Below are 19,717 nucleotides of genomic sequence, written 5' to 3' on the forward strand. Positions count from 1 at the left end.
AGTGATCACTTAAAAAGCCTTCTTGGTCATACTAGTGCAGTTAAAATGCCTATTTGATAGTAGATAATTCTACCATGGATAGAGGTAATGGAATAGAAAAACTACAGACAATGACGATAAGTGCTTGCTTTAGTAACATGTGTTTTATTGAGGAACAGTACAACTCTGAAAAAAACAAAACTGAAGAGGTATGGAAAGAGGCTGGAGGGTTGTATTAGACTTCTGGGCTGCCATAACAAAAATATCACCAAGTGGGTGACAAACAACAGAAATTTATTTTCCCACAGTCTTTTTGCCAGAAGCCTAAAATCTAGATGTCAGGGTTGGTTTCCCCTGAAGTATCTTCCCTTGGCTGTTTTTATATTCACATCGTGTTCTCCTTCCATGTCTGTCTGGGTCCAAAATCCTCTTCTTACAAGAACATCCATTATATTGGGTTACGGCCCACATTAATGACCTCATTTCAACAGAATTACCTCTTTAAAGACCCTATATCCAAATACCGTCAAATACTGAAGTACTAGGGATTGAGACTTCAACACAGGAATTGGGGAAGATACAATCCAACCCACAGCAAGGACACTAACAAAAAACGCAGATTTCTTTACAGATCAAAAAACAAAGTCGGGGGTCCATTTTTTGGTGGAAGAGACAAAATGAGAGAATGAGAAGCAGGCGTCATCAACAGGATGGCAGTCCAGAGCCACAGTGAGCACCATCCAGAAGGCGTTTCCTGTGACATGATGGATGACCAGTTCAGGCAGTAGCCATGTCTAGTTTTGAGTCAAATTGTTCTCATCTCAATTAACATGGCTTTATTTGTCTTCAATTTTCAAGTAAAGTTTACTATCCTGCTGCAACTTGGTTTCAGTCTCTTGTTAGCACTACCTGGAAAATAAAGGAAGGTGCTATGTCAACACTTTAGGCAAAACAAAGAGAAAAGAGTTAAATGACAAGGAGAACTAGAGACAAACATCCAAAAATGGTAGGGTGAGGAATTAGAAGTTACAATTCAGAGCGAGAATGATAAAAATCAACCAGGACATGTCAGCACTCTTTGGAAATATTTAGATATATTCTGAGGGGTTGGAATTTTTGTAGTCATGCAGAATGAGGTTGACTTCTTCCATTTTGTATGAAGTTGACCTGCTATTTAAAAGGTCCTAAGGGAGAAACCATGATTTCTCTAGAAATACAAAAAAGAGGCTGGAAGCTTTAAAAATGTAAAAGTTGACACATCAGTCAAATAGCTTTCTGTTGTTATTGTCTTTACTTTCAACGTTGAGCTCTTGCACAATGTTTCCAGCTTCCAAAAATGCTTTTCTTTAAGCCAATACTTTCAGAAGATACTCACTTGGAATTGTTTTGGGTAGTACAGCAGAGCTCCCCTCTAACTAGGAATAGAGTAGAACATGTGTGAGCAAAATCAGGAAATCCTACCTTGAGCCACAGTGTAGATGAGTCTAAAAGGTTTTTACAATAAGGACAGAAAGGCAAACTCAAACTGTGAGCAGGTAAGTCCTCTACTCAAAACTTCCATGACTGCTCAGTTCATTATCATGGAATTCAGTCTCCTCCTCATAGCCTACAAACCCTCACCTGATCTGTCTCAACCACTGCTGCAACCTTGTTCTGCACCACCCTTTCATTCTTCACACTGTGCCGTCTACACTGGCCTTCCTTCTCCCCTTTCAACATGCCAAGTTTACTTCTGCCTTAAGGCCTTTGTCTAGGGGTCCATTCTATGCTTCTTTTTCTTCAGATCTTTGCACAACTTCTCCTTCTTGTCATTCAAATCTCAACTCAAATACTCCCTTCTTACATATGTCTTCTATGATTAAGGAAGCCACCCTCCTATCTCATTCTTCTTAATTATTAATTACTACCTTATTTATTCATGTATTTGTTGTTTATTATCCTTTGGAATAGATGCTTCTTGAGGGAAAGCACCTTATTTTCTTGTTCTCTGCTATGTTCCCATCAGGGAAACCTTTGTTCAATGAATGAATGAATGAGTGACTATCACCTTCATCCCTGATCAAGGACATAGCATCCACACACGCACAAACCTTCTCATGCAAATTGGAGAACCAGACGTTCAAATCATTCATCTTTAGCTAAAAATTTAATCTCTTTCTTACTAATCTTTTTATTCACATTACTTCTCCTCCAGTCCCCAAACATAGCTTCAAAATAATTTACAAATCATAGAATCATCTGATTTGGAAGAGCAATTAAAGGATACAGTGCAGTTAACCTACTAGGTCTTTTATATGCCATTGCATTGTTTCTAGCAAGAGGTTTTTTAGTGTCTATGGGAATACTTCTAGTAAAGGACAACACCCCCACCAAAAACATGTCCAATTTATCAGCTAAGAACTTCCAGTGTTAGAGTCATTGCAAATAGAAAAAATAAAATTTCATTTTATTCTTTCCTTTAATTTAGTTTTTCATTCAATATTTATTTATTTATTTATTTATTATGTAAGCATCTCCTGGCAAAGGAATACTTTATTGTAGATGCTACAATACAGCAGTGGGTAAGAAAAGCAACATCTTCCTTTGCAGAGTGTTCAGGAAGCTGGGAAAATAGACATGGTGTACATAATTACAGGAAAAGCACGGGGAAAAGGAGTAGAGAGGAAACAGCCTGGAGAGGACGGGAGGAGCATGCATGAAGCCCAAAGAATAAGTATGGGTCAGATGGTACAAGGAGGCGCACCAAGGAAGTGCTTGAAGAAGAAAGGACAGTTCCAACCAAAGGATAAACACATCCGGAGTTTCCAAAACTAGAGGAAGGAAACTAAGTATGTGGCCAAGGCTGCAGCATGAAGTTACCTAGATGCATGAGTGTTCACTTCCTCAAAGAACCCCACTACAGGAGAAGCGAAGACTAAGGGGCAAAGCAATGGGACTGGAAGCGGGAAAAGAACGGAATTATTCAGGACTAGGTAGGCCAGCTAAGACTCTGAACTCTTTATTTAAAGTGATGTGAAGTTATTGAAGTGTTTTAAGCAGGGGAAAGACATGAATCGGAGGGAAGCAAAAGTGAACTGGGGAGACCACTTACAAGGCTGTGGGAGTAGTCCAGCAAGAGACGAAAATGCCACACACTAGAGCGGCGGGGAGCTGAGATGAAGAGAAATAGGCTTAAGAGATATTTGGGAGGTAGAACCTACTTGTTGATACTGGCTCCCTTTGCTCTATCATACAACACAAGTGGCTTCACATGCCCGCCTGACCACACAGCCTTTTGAAGAAAGACAGTGTCATTCTTATCTGCTCTCCTAACTTGGACTTATCCAAGTAGCGAAGCCATGGCTATTTCAATGGTCATCTGTTGACTACGGACTGACATCCTCTACCATTCTAGTTATTTTAGTTCAAATATACACTCTCTCAATATGCATTGCTGGTATATCTCGTGATGCCTCCAAGTATGTATATATCAACCCTCAGATGGTAAAAAGAGCAAAAGAATGATAGCTGGGAGAAGCAAATTCAGAAGACTAGAAAAATAAGAGAAATAATTATTTGGTTCTGAAATCCTCAAGAACCAATCATATTCCATTAGACTTCAAGATGTTTTGGGAACCAAGTGTACAGTAAACTTCTTTGCATAATATGATATGACAGAAAGATTAACCAATAGATTTTGATACTAAAACCAACTTTAGAAACAGTACTCAGTGAAGCAAAAATTATTCCTGTCTTAAAAGATGGGCCTATTTTTCTTGTGATCACAGAAGGGGGTGATTGCTGAGAGCAGAAACGCGGCCAGGTCCATCAGAAATACCAGTCACAGGAACACATTTATTTTGAACCAGCATATTCTGTTGACATCTCCCCAGGAGAAAGTACAAGAAACTGACATTAGCTTTAGATCTAAGTTGAGACGGCAGCATGAAATCATGTGGACATTCAGATGTTATCTTCCCCAAAGAGTTTCATTTTATATAAATTGCAGGAAACCTGACGCACATATTAAAATTTACTATGGTTGAGTGAAAGCCAGGAAGAAAAAAAGAAAGGAAAAAAATGTTGCTTCTAGTAATAACGTCCATTATCATCTGATACATGTTTTGTTCTCTTAGGGGCATTTCATGACATAGATTTTCACATCCAATCAAAAATGTTTCATTTTCAATGGAAAAACAGCAGATGTATTCAACCATAGGAGATTTGGCTAAAGTAAATGAAAACCCTGTTTCTCTCTCTGTGTGTTTCTCTCTCTTTCTCTCTCTCTCTCTCTGTGTCTTTTCTTAGAGTTCACCTTTATCATCATCAGTCCGGTGCAGTCAGTCATTCATGAGTAACATTTATGAAAGTGTCTACACTGAGCAAGAGCCTTCAAACCCAATGCCTGTTCAATGAGAATATCTCAGGACACCTGAGGAAAAACCCTTTGAGCTCTTCAAGCTCATTTGTCTGTTACAGCCCACAGCGTTTCCAAACACACTGCAGGAGTGAAAAGCTTAAAACTTGCTACTCTAGGTTGCTTTGCATGGTCAGTTCTAACTTTGACCTAAGATTCCATGTGTAGATGTTAAAAATAAAACTTTGGGAGAATGCTTACTCATTCTTTACTGCAGAAAACATAAACTGGTACATCCAACTTGAAAAGTTATTAAAAGTTTTAAAAATGCCCAAAGTCCATTTGTCCAATAAGATCACTCCTAGAAAGCTATCCTATGGAAATATTCAGAGACTAGAATTATACGTATGAAGAGAAATGTAACCAGAAACCAAAATACCATCAGTAGAAGAGTAATAAATTTAAATATTCATTTAACTATTTATTTAACTTCTTCATTGATGCATTGATATGCATCTCATAAAAAAGATATTTTCAAAGGCCCATCCTACGAGGCTTGGGTTTAAATGGAGAGAAGACATGCAACTATGCACATTCATATCCATTTCATATTTTTAAATTATATATGTAAGTATAACAACATATATAATATATGGCAACGTTGAAATCTGATTCACCTTGTCTAACCCGGCACCTAAAAGAAAGAATAGTAGATACCCACTAAATATTTGATGGATGCATGAATGAATGAAATAATACTCTATTATACAAAGAGCTACACTTGCAGGTTAGAGTCAATTCCCTATTGCTGTGTAAAAAAGTATCTATAAACTTAATGGTTTAAAAGGACAATTATCTCACATTTTCTCACATTGGTCAGAAATCCAAGCATCAGTGTGTTAGATCCTCTGGCCCATGGTCTATTTCATGTGGCTGCAATTAAGATCTTAGCTGGGGCCAGGTCCAGTGGCTCACACCTGTAATCCCAGTACTTTGGGAGACTGAGGCAGGTGGATCACGTGAGTTCGAGACCAGCCTGACCAACAAGGAGAAACCCTGTCTCTACTAAAAATACAAAATTAACCAGGCGTGGTGGTGCATGTGTGCAATCCCAGCTACTCGGGAGGCTGAAGCAGAAGAATCGCTTGAACCCGGGAGGCAGAGGTTGTGGTGAGCTGAGATCGTGCCATTGCACTCCAGCCTGGGCGACAAGAGTGAAACTCTGTCTCAAAAAAACAAAAACAAAAACAAAAACAAAAAACAAAAAAGATGTTAGTTGGGGCTATAGTTATATTGAGGCTCAAATGGGATAAATCTACTTCTGAGCTGACTCACAATGTTGATGGCTGGATTCAATTCCTCCCTAGTTATGGCCTGAGACTGGCTTCTGTTTCTTAGCACAAGGATATGTCTTCATATGTCAGTTCTCAATATGGCAATTTGCTTCTATGAAAGAGAACGAGAGAGAGAGAGAGAGGGGTATGCAAGCCACCCTTTTTATAATCTAATCTCAGAAGTGACATTGTATCACTTTTGCCAAATTTTGTTCCTTAGAAGTAATTCACTAGGTCTATCCCACACTGCAGGGGAAAGGATTATGTAATGTCCCTTATGAGAGAAACAAACAATAAAGGCATTGGAATTTTTTCTCAAAGCAAGATTATTTTTCATTGGGGTGATCTGAGAAGACTTCATGAACCTGGCATTGAAACCGAGATTTTAAGAATGGCTTACATTTATGAGTTTGACTCTTTTAGATTTCTCATGTAAGTGAGATCACGCAGTTCTCGTCCTTCTATGTCTGGCTTATTTCGGTTTGCATAATGTCCTCCAGGTTCATCCATGTTATCGCAGATGGCAGGATATTCTTCTTTTTTTAAGGGTAAATAATATTCCATTGTGTTTGTAGGTATATATATACATATTTTCCACAGTTTATTCCTTCATCTGTTGACAGACATTAGGGTTGTTTCCACATCTCAGCTATTGCGAATAATATTGTTATAAACAAACATGGGGGGCACAAATATCTCTTTGAGATATCGACTTTATTTTTTTGGATATATACTCAGAAGTGAGATTGCTGGATCATATGGTGGCTCTATTTTTAATTTTTTGAGGAATCTCCATACTGTTTTCCATAAATGTCTATACCAATTTACATTCCCTCCAACAGTGTGTTCCTTTTTCTCATATCCTTGCCAACACTTGTTATCTTTTGTTGAACTCATAAAAGCAGAAAGGAGAATGGTGGTTGCCAGGGGATGGGAGTGGGGAAATTAGGAACATTGGTCAAAGAGGACAAAGGTTCAGTTATACAAGATGAATGGGCTCTGGAGATCTAACCTATAACATGGTGACTATGGTTAATAATATTATATTGTATGCTTAAAATTTGCTAAGAGAGTTGATCTTAAGTGTTCTAATCACACTTCACAAAATCATAATTATGTGACATGATTAATATAATAATTAGCTTAATTGTGGTGATTCATTTTACAATGTATGTGTATATCAAAACATCAAATTGCATACCTTAAATATGGGCAATTTTTATTTTTCAATTGTACCTCAATAAAGCTGAGGAGAAAAAGAATGGCTTGTACTTAGGCAGAGAAAGAACAAAAGGAGGACGTTCATGTATAAGAGTCATGAAATACAGTACAGAAAAAAAAAGAGAAAAAAATGGCAATGAATGATATGATTTTAATGTTAGTAATTGGCTCCAGCTGAATGTTTATGAAGAAGAATGAATAGAGTTTATGTCTCCAGGAAATAGTCCAATGGCTTCCTCATAGTAGATATATGATAAACATTTGTTAAATAAAGAAATAAACTCCCTGGACTTTTTCTATATGCACTTGAAAGGATACACAAGATCATGAAAAGAGCCTTTTAAATGTGTATTAACTCAATCATCTCTGTGACTTCTGCGAGCAGTCAGGGCTCCAGTGGCTTTCTGAAACACACAGTTCACAATGGGACTGGGAGCCTTGCAGGTGTCTCAGCTGCGAATGGGGAATGAAAGATCAACCACAGAGGAAACTGGCAGCTTCAGGTTGGTTTCAGGGTTGTGGGAGAAGGATAGGGAGGACAACAAGAAGTAGGGGTGCCAAGATGAAGGGCACCAGTGATGATAGAATGCAAGAAGCTGCATGTTTTGCCACAAAATCTGTGTTATCTTGTGTGGTTGGCAGTATTCATAAGGCTCTAGTTGTATCTCACTGATTCCTTGCCTTAGCATGGACCTCACTGTATGTTATTTCATGTATATCAATTATACATATATATATAAAGTCCTAATTAAAGTGTCTCTGGCTTTGTGGGATGAGACTCAAGACATGCTAATTATTTTCTGTTGTGACTGTGAATAATGATGATGATGTTGTTGCCAAAGGCTGAAGGCGGGCAGCAGTCTTGGTGACTGGCAGCCATCATCACTACCATTAGCTCACATGTCTCTTCTTTGCCCTGAATGATAAAGTTCAAAGTTAAACGTGTGTGTTTGGATGTGTGCATATGCAAAAAAAAAAGTACCTATCTTTTCATGGACACTGAGAAGCTTTTCTTCCTAAGCCAAAGTACAAGTTTAGCTTCACACACACATTTGCACACATGTATATGCATGCACACATATGCACACACACAAACACACACTTATATATTTAGCCCCCACCACGGGAGCTTGAAGTCTATTCAGTGACCATGATATCAAGAAGTATCTCATTTATTGAAACTGATGAATTCTGAATTGTGCTTTCTAAGGGGCCAATAATGATTACCCAATCATTATTGTTAAAGGAAATGGTAGACTCCAAGGAGTTCCAGAATCAGAAAGTGACGTGGAATGCTCTCCCAAACTCTATTTCAGCCCCAGGATATACACAGGTAGAGACAGAACTAACCACTGATGTTAAATGCCTCCACGAGGAGACAGAACTTCAATTTTCAAAGCATAACTAAATTCATAGGCAAATCCTCCATGCATATAAGTAAGGAACCCAAATGCATATCATTTTCATTTATCTGGAAGTATTTTGCTTGCTTGATTGCCTTGGGTTTTGTATCTTGGGAGGGTGAAGAAGGCAGCTACAAGGTTTAGAATGTTGCTGTCTTTTTTCTCAGTTTTAAATCTTTGGCCCAATTCTAATATCTTACTTTCATATTTTCTGTTTTTTTCTTCTCATCTATCCTATAACGAAGCACTGCATTGCATCAGCATGAAGAAAAACAAGTTCAGCAGTGTGGAGCTACATCCTCAAGATGGTACATGTCTCTTGGGAAGCACTAGTTTTTTGATGTACAATCCAGTGTTCTAAGTAGGAGATTTTTATTAAGCAAGTGTTAAAACACCTCCCTTTTGCTTTAAGCTCCTTATCAGTGTGGTTAGTTATTACGGAAAGGCGAATAGAAGTTTCTAAGTAAATGCTTCACTCTTTCATCTCTGCTTATACTAGTGCCTAAATCTAGAGAAATTTCTTTTATATAGCTCAAGGAAAATACTATTACAGCTGATTAAGTTCAAGATGCAACTTGAACTTTATGTTTTCCTTTTTAATGAACCCAGTGTTCAAACTGCATTCTTTTTCTTTCTTTCCCATTACCTTGCAGACCTGTGAGAGTAGTAAGTGAGAAAATGCTGTATTCAGAATTTAGGAGGTTCACACACAATAATTTTACTCTGTCTGCTCCAGCCAAGAACATGAGACTCTAGGGATTTGGGTCCAAAAGCAAAAGTAATTCTAGTCAGGCTTATATAACCAAAGGCTGAATGATTATAATTGGCAATTTATGGAGAAAGGCCTTATTTGCAGCTTTCATTAATTTTTTAATATCTTAATAACTATTTTCTGAATGTGCTTTCCTAAGTTTCTATAACTGGATTTTTTTCTTTTTTTTTTTTTTAAAGTAAACCTATAAGTTCTGAGAAATATATTGGTAGGAAATCTAGCATATATTTTCTAAATGCTGTTATCTAATGTTGAGAAGGTTATGCTGATCACCTACTATATGTAAAACACAATAATAAGCTATTTAAATCTGAAAATTTTAATAAGTATTTACAGAGTTTAATAGTCACATGGCAATATTAACATACATTTTTCAGTAGATATTGAATTCCAAGCTATGAAAATGTCATTTAAACTGAGATTTGAAGGCTGAAAGGGACCTAGCTGAATAAGACACTTTATTTATTTATTTAAATATATATTTTTAAATTTTACACAAGACAGGGTTTTGCTGTGTCACCCAGGCTGGGGTGCATTGGCTCAATCGCAGCTCACTACAGCCTCAACATCCTGGCCTAAATAATTATCCCACTCAGCCTCCAGAGTAGCTGAACTACAGGTATAAGCCATCAGTGTCTCACTAAATTGCCCATGCTAGTCTCAAACTTCTGGGTTCAATTGATTCCTCCTGCCTCAGCCTCCCAAAGTATTGGGATTAGAGGTGTGAGTCACTGCTCCTGGCCTATAAGACACTTTAACATAAAGAGATATAAAAGCATTTTTCAGAAATCTCTTGACTGTCACTTGTTCAGAGAAGACTTCCCTTGATTCCCTCAATCTAAATAAATTTCTCCTCTACCTTTCATATTACTTTATTATTATAATTTATTTATTCATATCCATTTATGTGATTGCTTAGCATCTCCTCCATTGTTAGAGTATAAATGCCACAAAGGCAAGTATTGTATCTGTTTCATTTATTTGCATAGCTTAGTACATAGTCTGGTAAATAATGGTGTTCCATCAATATTGATAAATAAAAAGATTAAAGACTATTACTTAAAGGAAGCATAGCTATAATTTATTGAGCACTTACTAGCTGCTAAGCACTTAAAAAACATCTCATTTAATCCTCTTTGAGTGCTCCAAAGTCGATGTTAATTTTATGTATGAGGCAACCTAAATTCAGAAAGGTGAAGTAAACTTCCTAGTCTCATAGCTAGTAAGTGGCAGAGTTAGGATTTAACCCAAAATCTAGTATTTTTCTTATTGTAATAGCTATACTGCATGGTTTGTGTCTCCCTCTTGCCCTTCTTCCCTTGTAGATTATAGCTATAATCTCTTTATTTTAGTTACTGCACAGTAAATTTTCCATAAAATAATAAACCATATTTAATTATTGTGTTATATTTTTGATGTATACTTGGCTTCATTCTAGATTTTTTCTATTATGGATTTAGTTTTCTGACACAGTAGTCTTCCCTTATCCATGAGGAGTGCATTCCAAGACCCCAGTGGATGCCTGAAAATACAGAAAGTACCTAACCTTATATATACTATGTTTTTTCTATACATAAACACCTATGATAAAGTTTAATTTATAAAGTAAGCATAGAAAGATATTAACAATAACAAATAACAAAATACAACTATGAAAACAATGTAATTTTAATAAAAGTTAAGTGAATATTGCCTCTCTGTCTCTCATCTTATTTTACAGTGCAGCATGTAGCTGAATCTGCACCACGTGAAACTACAGGTAAGGAGAGGACTACTGTAGTTCATTTAGAACATTGGCTCATATGCTGTCAAGGGAGAAAAAAACTGTAATTTCTACTTCTCATGCTATCCTCATTCATTTTCAGTTTCTATCATTTTCCAACTAATTTGAAAATATAAACATACTTATCATGAATCTATTGTTATTATTACCTGAAAGAAATTGTGTAGGATTTGAGTGGTTTTTTTTCTTAATGTTGATGGAACTTACTTGTCCTGGTATTTCCTTCACAGGGAGATTTTCAAGTATTAATTCTTTATTAATTGTAGGACAATTTAGGTTTTCTATTTCTTCTTGTATCAGCTACTGGTCAGTTGTGTTTTTGAAACTTTTATCAACATTTTAAAATTTATTTCCGTGAAATTGTTTAGTATATATTTTTATTTTTAGTTTGTTCCATGTGTGTAGTTATACCATGTTAAATCCTTAGTATCTTCATTATTAATTTATTGCTTCTCAGTCCCAAATCACCCTCCTTTTTGGGATGCTGAAGCTAGACCCTACAGACCAAATTTCTTCTTTTCTAGCTGGCCCTGTTATGCTTTGACAATAAAGCATATTATTATCATACAGTCTCTCTCAAAGGAGACTGTAAGACTGGAGGGAGAAGTTACCCGCTTCTGTTTGTTTTTCTGCAGTAGCAAGTTGTGGCGTGCATGGCTGATCCCAGTCCCAGGAATGGCAGATCAGTTTGATGTGAAGCTGATTTCCTCATCAGTGTTCTTCAACACAAGAGCACATTGTTCTTGTGGTTCTGGTAAGTGACTCCCAGCAACTTCTGTGGCAGCTGATGTGGCTGTGGAAAATCTCTGCCATCTCCCAGAGGGCTAAGTCTTATTTTTACAGAGGCTCTCTTTGAAGCTTCTGTTTTTCCCTTGCTCATTTTTTCAGTCAGCACTAAGGACAGCAGCTGCTCTCTGTAGTTACTCTCTCTGTTGTGTCAGTCTTTTGCTCTTCCAGCTAGTTCATCACCTTTTCATAGGTAACAATGCATGTTAAATGTGCTCTCTTCAAATTGCTGATATAGTTCTGTTTCCTCATTAAACCCAGGTTCATTCAATTCATTCAGTATCATTGTTTTACTTTTATAAAATGTGAAAATTTAAAAGAATGAAATTGCTTTCACTGTAGTGTACCCATAAGTTTGATATATAGTAATTTATTTATAGCATCAGGAATATTGGATGACTGGGTGCTGTGGCCCACAAATGTAATACCAGCACTCTGGGAGGCTGAGACAGGAGGATTGCTTGGGTGCAGGAGCTCAAGACCAGTATGATTGTATAGGAAGACCCCTACTTCTACAAAAAATAATAATAATAATAATAAAGAAAGTAAAATAATAAAGTAAATAAAGGATTCATACCCTAATTCCCATAAGAGTTGGCTTCTCTCACTTGCATAATGCCTTTTCGATTTATTGATATTGTTGAGGGAAGCTGGGTGATCTTGGCTCACGAAAGCCTCGCCCTCCCAGGCTCAAGATATCCTCCCACCTCGGCCTCCCATTAGCTGGGACCATAAGCTGGGACCCAGGGCATACGGGGTGGGTGGGGGGTTCGCGGCGCCGCAGCCGATGCAGCCAGCTCCAGGCGGTGCCACCTCCGCCACCGCCGCCACGAGACCCCCGCCCCGGCCACCACCACTGCCATGGGAAACGCCCCCGCCAAGAAGGACACCGAGCAGGAGGACATGAAAGAGTTCCCAGCCAGAGCCAAAGAAGATTTCCTCTGCAGATGGAAACACCCCGTTCAGAACACCGCCAGCTCGCCTCAGTTTGAGCTGCTCAAGACTCTGGCACCGGCTCCTTCGGGCAGGTGGTGCTGGTGAGGCACCGGGACAGTGGCGGCCACAACACCATGAAGACACCCAACAAGCAGAAGGTGGTGAAGCTGAAGCAGGTCGAGCACGTCCTGAACGAGAAGCGCATCCTGTAGGCGATCCACTTTCCGTTCCTCGTCAAGCTCCAGTTCCCCTTCAGGGACAACTCCAACCTGTGCCTAGTGATGGAGCACGTGCCGGGTGGGCAGATGTTCTCCCACCTATGGCGCGTCGGAGGTCCAGAGAGCCCCATGCCTGTTTCTATGCCGCCCAGGTCGTCCTGGCCTTCCAGTACCTGTGCTCGCTCAACCTCATCTACGCGACCTGAAGCCCGAGAACCTCCTCATCGACCAGCAGGGCTACCTGCAGGTGACGGACTTCAGTTTCGCCAAGCACATGAGGGGCCGCACTTGGACCCTGTGTGGGACCCCCGAGTACCTGGCCCCCGTGCGGGACCCCCGAATACCTGGTCCCCGAGATCATCCTGAGCAAAGGCTACAACAAGGCCGTGACTGATGGGCCCTGGGGGTGCTCACCTACGAGATGGCCATGGGCTTCCCGCCCTTCTATGCCGACCAGTGGATCCAGATCTATCAGAAGATCCTCTCTGGGAAGGTGCGGTTCCCCTCCCACGTCAGCTCTGACCTCAAGGACCTGCTGCGGAGCCTGCTGCAGGTGGACCTCACCAAGCTCTTCGGGAACCTCCCGAACGGGGTCGGCGACATCAAGAACCACAAGTGGTTCGCCACAACCAACTGGATCGCCATCTATGAGAAGAAGGTGGAAGCTCCCTTCATCCCGAAGTTCGCAGGCCCTGGGGATGCCAGTAACTTTGACAACTACGAGGAGGAAGAGATCCAGATCTCCATCAACAAGAAGTGTGCCAACGAGTTTTCTGAGTTTTAGGGGTGTGCTTGTGCCCCTGTGGGTTTTCTTTTCATTCTTTCTTTCTTTTTTCTCTTTGGTGGGTGGGTGAGGGGTGGGTGGGTGTCAGGGTTGGACTGAACAGCCAGAGGGCCCCAGAGTTCCTTGCATCTAGTTTTACCCCCTAACCCAACCCTCCAGGGTTGGGGTAGCAGGAAGCCCAGATATTTAGAGGGACAGAAACACCAGCTGCTCCCTCACCCCCTATGCCTTCCTGGGCCCTCTGTGCTTCTCCCTTCCTCATCTCGCAGAGTGCCCCTTGTCCCAGCCCACTTCTACCTGTTTTAAACGAGTTTCTCAGCTCTATTCAGGCCAGGTCTTGCTGTATCCAGGAACAGGGTGTGGAAAGAGGGGCTCAAACTTAACTCCAGCACGGAACAGGCACCACTTGCTAAGAGAGGATGAATGAAAAGCACACCTGCCTTTCAGAGTAATCTTGCCTGGAAGGAGAGAGGTTTAGTGTCATGTTAGTGGGCTGCTTGCTAAAATTGAAAATTAAAAAAATAAAAACAATTAAAAATAATAAAGTGAAACAAACAAAAAATAATATTGGCATGTAGTTTTCTTACCTTTTATTGGTTGTTCTGTCCTTTTCTGGTTTGTGTATCAGGTTAGTGAGGGCCTCTTAGAATAAGTCTAGAAGTATTCCATTCTCACTAATTTTCTTAAGTAGTTTGAGGAGAACTGGCATGGGTCCTTCCTTAAATGTACAGTAGAATTCAGTACTAAAGCCATCAGGTGCTAAACTTTCCACCAACAGAAGACATTTTATTACTGTTTCAATGTCCTTACTTGTTATTGGTCTATTCAGGTTCTCTATTTCTTCATTATCCAATTTAGAAGAGTTATGCAAGTTCAATTTTTTCATGCATAGGCTAAAGTTGGATTTCCCAAGATTACACTGTATTTTATTTTTTTAGTCACCTCAAATTATTACCTACTTAAAATTACCTGCTTACCATGATTTAAGTTGCATAAGATAATAGTAATTGGGGCTTGAAGACAAGTAAAGGCAGCTGGTTGCTTATTGATTCTCAAGGGAAGTTTGAGTGTCCAACTCAACTGGTTGTGTGTCCAACCAATGCCAGAACAATGACAGAGGTATGTTGTCTTCTTCTAGGTTGAGTTTATTTATCATTCAAAGGATTGTACTCTGAAGTAGTAGTCCTTTAGATTCCAAGCTTGATATCGAGGTTGCCCAATATATTCTCACTTTATGCTGGTTTTAGTCTTTATTTCCATTCTCTTATGCTCTGCATAACATTGAAACAGAATCCTAAAGTCAACAATGTTGAATGTAAGCTCTCAAGGGGAAATTCATTTTAAGTGCTAGCTTACCTCTCAGAATTTCCTTTTTTGGAGTGTGTGTGTGTGTGTTTGTGTGTGTGTGTGTGTGTGTGTGTGTGTGTGTGTGTGTGTGTGTGTGTGTGTGTGTGTGTGTGTGTGTGTGTCTGCAGATGGCAGACTCTTTGTATTCTTTCTATGTCAATGGTGGCTATTTTCACCAGAGTTTTTTGCTATTTTCAGTTGTAAACTTAGGGTAACCAATCCATCAGAGGGAAAGAAAAAAAACTAGCCCTCCAGGTATTTCATTTGTTTTCCAAATACTTACCAACACTGTATTCCTAAGAATTCTTGCTTTCTGTAAATATGTGGAAGGAAAGGAATGGCTGAGTAAGGGATACTTCAGTGCCACTACCTGCATTACACTTTCACATTAGACATCACTTGGGGACAAAAAGTGTTGTATTGGAAAAGCATAAGGAAAAAGTGGCCCAGCTCTAAGGAAGAACCTGATATAGTAAATACTTACTTATTAAACTGAGTCTGATTGAGCAGTTACTTTCGTTATGTGTTTTATTGTGGGCTTCCCAGAGTTTACAATTAGTGAAAATTACCTTCAGGCCTGTTTTGAAAAATAAATCATGGAAACCCCTTTGATTCCTCATTTTTTTTAAATGTCCTATTTGCTAAAGTTCTTTTCTAAACCAATAACCTAAAATGTGAAAATACCTGAAATGTAGCAATGAAATACATCAATGTTTTCAAAGTGTCATGTCTTTGAAATGGTACAAAAGCAGTGTTGTCTTATAGGTGAAAAACAGGTTTGGTTTGTAACCTGAAGAAAGTATCAGAAAGGAACTCTTTAAACATCCAGGATGGAGAACACAGATTCAGTATTACATGGAAATTCTTAAAAATCTCCAGGCTGATTTCACATTCCATTAAGGACAGAATATTTTGAGAGAAGGAGGCAAAAGGAAGGAGAAATAGACCTAATGTCTGCTGCCTGTTTCCTAACTAGGATCCAAGTGTTGCTTTTAAATTTATGAGATCAGAACATCAAAAGATAGCAGCTAAATATATTCAAGTACAGTGGAAATTTTGACACAAATTTAGTGACTTATTTTTCCCCTCAAGAAATGAGTGCATTTTTTTTTGCCAGCTATTTTTTAGGACTTGATTTACATAGAGACCCATTTATTTAGGAAAGAGTCAATAAACAGAATAGCAGAGAATAACATCAACTGAGTCAGATGCTCTGAGTCTGCAATGTCGTTGGGTATCTGCCCTGTGCTGTTTTCAGAGTGTAAATGGGAGACCTCTCAAAGGTCCCTCACTGAAGCAAGGCCAGATGGAACATCAACTAGCACCATGGAGGGAGAATGCCTTTCCATCCTCTGCAGTACACGTTCGTAAAAGACTGAACAGTCCATGGACTGTTTAACTCTTATCAAGCCTGGGACAGAAGTTAGACTATTCAAGAGAGCCTAGAAAATGTATAGATTTTAGACCTCAGTTGCAAAGCTCCTAAAATAGTTTCTCATCTAGAAAATGAATGGATACAGGTCCAAGCTCGGTGGCTCAAGCCTATAATTCCAGCACTTTGGGAGGCCAAGGTGGGCAGATCACCTGAGGTCAGGTGTTCGAGACCAGCCTGACCAACATGGTGAAACCCTGTCTCTACAAAAAATACAAAAAAATTACCCCAGCCTAGTGGTGGGTGCCTGTAGTCTCAGCTACTCAGGAGGCTGAGGCAGGAGAATTGCTTGAACCCAAAACACAGAGGTTGCAGTGAGCAGAGATCGTGCCACTGACTGCACTCCAGCCTGGGCAACAAGAGTGAAACTCCATCTCAAATAAAATAAAATAAAATAAAATGGATGGATACATGGTAGATGTTTGGTAGATAATGGTTACCTTTAGGGAGGGAAAGGGGAAAAGAGAGAGGTATATACATTTTTTCTTATTTGGAAGGCTTAATTTATTATTTTTTAAAAAGAGAGTCCACTAAAACAAATATGGCAAATAGCAACATGCATTTCATCTCAGTGGTAATTAACATGGATGTCTATAATATTATTTTCTTAACTTTTCTATATGTTTAAGATTATTATCAAAATAAAAACATCGTCTTAAATTCAGCCTCTTCCAATAGAACATTTCTTATGTTGAGAATGCCCTATATCCTTTCTGTTCAACAAAATAGACACTAGTCACATGTGACTAAGGAGCACTTGAAATGTGGTTAATGAAACTAAGGGATGCAATTTTTAATTTTACTTAATTAATTTATCTACATGTGAGTAATGTCTTTTATATTTGACAATACAAATCTAGTATGCAAAACTTGTCAGCCTTTATTCATTGTAATGCTAGTCCCTAAAATCAGACTTCAGCACTAGCAGGAATTCCATGAATAGTTTCTTATTTAGTGAAATAATGAATCCTAGTACATATATTCGACTTTCTTCCCATGATTTGGTAGGCATGCACATGAAGCCAGATATTCACTAAGCTTAGAAATATTTTTAATTTAGTATCCTGTAAAATCAATATTTTCTAGTTGCCATCCTTCTATCTATAATAACAATCCCTATTATGTATTTTAATTAGACTATAATGTATATTGTGCAATGATTTAATTTTGTCCTGTTTCTACTATTGTGTTATGCTTGGTGTCTTAGATAGTTGTCAGTTTGCTAGGTATGGCTAATACTATATCAAATATTTCAATGACGGATCCTTAGATGTTTATAAAATCATTGAGTGCTTCCAAAATCTGAGCTTTAATAATTAATAATAATGATCTGAGGTACAATAATAAAATATAAATACATAAATGTTTACCAGAGAGAAAGGTATACCATAGACCAAATAAAGCATTGATCCAATGTGAAAGAAAACAGAAATAAATTGATAAGAAACAATGTAAAAAAATTTTTTTAAACACACAAATATCAAAAGTAGGTTTCATTTTCAACAAAGAAATAACTAAAAAGTGGGAATAGAAAATATATGAACAAAAAGATATTTTTTTCTCTTATTACTCCATATTACTTTGTCTCAAAATTATTAGGAAAGAGGGTAAATTTTTTGATAGGTAAATTATACCCAAAAAACTGATGTGAAAAAAGACGCTGTGAGAGAACTTTATGTTAGAAGATTAACTCAAGTCTAAAAAAGCTAACACAAGTGAAATATGGATGAAAAGAAGGGCAGGAAAATGGACAGCAATGTCTCAGATGACAGAATTTCTTTTTGATTTTCCTTCTAAGAAGGAAAAATGGTAAAGAAAATAGCTGTCTGTCTCTGAAAACTAAGTCAGAAAATTGAAGAGACAGAAATAGCTAGGCAAGGGTGATCTATCTTCCATTTTATCTTTCCCTATGAAGGAAGCAGTAGAGAATTTAGAGGAAGATCCCTACGGATGAGAAAACGATATGGGACCAGTAAACACACGGTCAAGCTTCTGCTATGTCTAGATCAATAAGGAAGTATTAAAGTGATATTATTTATGGATTTATAGTTGCTGCTGGCCAGATTGGGTGACACTGAATGAGAAGCCAGAAGAATCAAGAGAAAGAATGTCAGCTGAATGGGAGTGATTCCCTCTATTGCAGACAGGGATTGGGAAATAATTAAAAATAGATTTCATAAAGTCTTTTTGTTGTGCAGGTCCAACAAGATAAATTAAGAAATAAATAAAAGCAGAATGTTTGATTTTATTTTCAAAGCCATTATCAGTTGAAGGAGAAAACTTTCCCTGCAGTTGTAAGAAATTCTTCAGCTTCCCTGGAGAGAATTCTCCAAATTTCCCTGGCTCTTTAAGTTATGGTGCTACAAAACAAGTTGTGGCAAAAAAAAAAAAAAAAAAAAGCCAAATTCAGTGTTTCTAAGCATTACATGCTTGGTGAAATTTAGAGCAAGACAGCAGATATCCCTAAAGGGAAAGTGTCACAAACATCTATTGACTAATTCAGCCCTTGAAACAGAATTCCAAATTGAGATATGGAATTGCTTGGACTAGGTCATTCCACAACCTTATCCTGGAAAAGCCATTCAAGTATCTACCAGTGCAGATGTCATGAGTTTCATGTGGGAAAGGGAAAATGTAGAAAAGTACTTTTTAAAAGTTATTCTTGATTTACTAAGAGTGGGAAGAAGTGGCTTGTAAAATGCCCACATGCAGCCTGGGCATAAGAATTGAAAATTTGTTATGTCTACCACTATTTAAACCTTAAATAAAATGGAAATGGCATGTACAAGGGAAGAAACCAAACTTTGATCTAAATTTTGCTAAGTATTATATTGAAAAACAAATTAATAAACATTATTTTCACTATTTCACTGTTGGTTCTGTTAACAATAGCCAACAGAATTGGCTATTGTTATTATTCTTATGTATTATGTTTATTAAGCACCTGGTGTGTTTCCAAACTATTGTGATAAATGCTAAGCAAAAACCAAATAAGAAGAATGGTTGTTAATATTCATAACTTTCCACAATATGCTGCTCACTCTGCAAGGGCCTTACATAAATTATTTTATCTACTCTTTACCACCTTCTGAAGAAAAAGTATTATTTGCCCTCTTTATTCAGCAGGAAGAAACTAAGGTTTAAGATTGAGGAGCCTGACCAAGTAAAATGCTGGTATTTTTATCTTAGCTCTAGTGAATTCCATAGTGCATGACTCTTTCATTTACCCACAGTACTCCTTAAAGAATAGGAGTTAAAAAAAAAATAAGACTATTTTTGCCCAGAATCCCATAATCTAGTTGGTGTGTGTGGGCATGTGTGTGTGTTTGTGTATGTGTGTGTATATATATGTGTGTGCAGCCACACACACACACACACACACATAA

General features: G+C 38.2%; 1 pseudogene; it reads left to right on the forward strand.

Moving 5' to 3' along the window:
- The first annotated feature begins 12,460 nt into the window (after positions 1-12,460).
- Positions 12,461-13,760, forward strand: LOC108307012 (annotated as a pseudogene).
- Positions 13,761-19,717: the final 5,957 nt, after the last annotated feature.

This window comes from Cebus imitator, unplaced genomic scaffold (assembly GCF_001604975.1).
Source record: "Cebus imitator isolate Cc_AM_T3 unplaced genomic scaffold, Cebus_imitator-1.0 Scaffold76, whole genome shotgun sequence".
NCBI lineage: Eukaryota > Metazoa > Chordata > Mammalia > Primates > Cebidae > Cebus > Cebus imitator.